The 1,670-nt window shown below is 52.2% G+C and overlaps 1 non-coding gene across 1 annotated transcript; it reads right to left on the bottom strand.

Annotated features, from left to right (window-relative positions):
- Window positions 1-1,163: 1,163 nt before the first annotated feature.
- On the bottom strand, window positions 1,164-1,257 carry LOC115949006. The gene has a single exon (XR_004082701.1). It is a non-coding gene; the product is annotated as a small nucleolar RNA U13 (small nucleolar RNA).
- Between the last annotated feature and the right edge of the window lie 413 nt (window positions 1,258-1,670).

Genomic DNA, 1,670 nt, shown 5'->3' with positions numbered 1-1,670 from the left:
CATTCCTGAATTTCTATCCAAAGAAAACTACGTGTACAATGTTTACAATTCCTTCCCAATACCTATCACCTCTGTTAGACAGTGAGCTTCTACTCTAAACCAATCCAAAAGTGCCACCATCCCAGCAGAAGATGGAGGCCAAGAAGAAGAATGAGGAGAAAGGCTGGACGCGCCCACATTCCTCCATCTTGCCTCCTGAACCCCCATTCTAAAAACCCCAAAAAATCTATTTTTCACCCCCTGACAAACTAATTATTATTCTACTTAGACTTTCGTGGCTTGCAGATCCTCATATGAGGTTGGTAATTTTTTCCATGGGTTAAAATCAAAGGCACAGGGATCTTGGGCTCTGTGCCAGGGTCTCTGAGCCCCCTGGCAGGGGTTTGGGCAATCCAGGACAGACAGAGGGACGTCCTGAATTCCAGCAGGATTGTAGAGTTTTGTGTTAAAAAAATGATTAAATTGATATTTTTAACCTGTGAGCTGTGGGTGCTGCAGGGATGGGTCAGGGGACTCCAGGGGGGGGCTGAGCCCCCCCCAAGGAGGGGACACTGCTGGTTGTGACCCTTTAACGTGGTGACAAACTGCCCAAAATGCACCAAACTGCCCCCAAACAGTGACCAAATCAGGGCAGAACCCCCCGAATCTTCCCAATTTCCCCGCTTTTCACACATCTGAGAGATGATGACATCAGCAGTGACATCACAGAGAGCCAGGGGCTGTGCACACCCCCCTTAATTTGCTCATTTCCACTGATTCCACACAGGAAGGAGATGACATGGTGGTGACATCACAGAGCCAATTACCAGGCACCTCGCACGGTGCATGGATGACGTCAGCAGTGACATCATACACCCCATAACATCCTCCTGCCTGTTGAATTTTGCTTGTTTTAATATGTGGGAATGATGTCGCAGTGACATCACAGAGCTGATCACCAGGTACATCACATGCCAAGGGGATGATGTCAGCAGTGACATCATACACCCCATAACATCCTCCTAACGATTGAATTGAACTAGTTTTGACATGTGGGAATGACGTAGCAGTGACATCACAGCCAATTACCAGGCTGCTCACACGACGTCCGCAGTAACAAATTCTTTCTGTTCTTGGTACAAACACACTAAAATGACGTCATAATGACGTCAGGACCCCCCGGCAGTCAGATGGGACTGTGCAATGTCGTAACGCAGGGCGCACACGTCACGCAGCCGCGTGCCACTCCCATTCATCATTTCTATGAACCGGAAGGATCGCTTCATTCTCTTCCACGCCCAAACCTAGTGCCGCACCACTGCTCATGCGGTCACGGCGACATCACAGCCCACTCAGCTCTCCCCGGTTTTTCATTTATCCTCTCTGAGCCGTTCTTAATGTCCCTCTTGTTCCCGTTTTTTCCATCTCACACCGCCACACGACCGCTCTGACGCGCTCCGTCATCGGGAATTAGCGATGCAAATTTATGCGCACAAAACCACGCCCTCTCTGCCATCGGCTCTACGGCAAGCGGGAGGCTTTGCGACAGCTCGCGCGCGTGGTGCGGGTTGCGGCGGCGCCGCGGTGACGGGACCGGGGGTGCTCGGGGCGTGTGTGAGGGGTCCCGGGGGTCTGTGAGGAGATCCTGGGGCGCTCGGGGGTCTGTGAGGGGTCCCGGAGCTGCTCGGGGG

The sequence above is a fragment of the Geospiza fortis genome, unplaced genomic scaffold, assembly GCF_000277835.1.
Source record: "Geospiza fortis unplaced genomic scaffold, GeoFor_1.0 scaffold617, whole genome shotgun sequence".
In the NCBI taxonomy this organism is placed as follows: domain Eukaryota; kingdom Metazoa; phylum Chordata; class Aves; order Passeriformes; family Thraupidae; genus Geospiza; species Geospiza fortis.
This window is presented reverse-complemented; position numbering and strand designations above follow the sequence as displayed.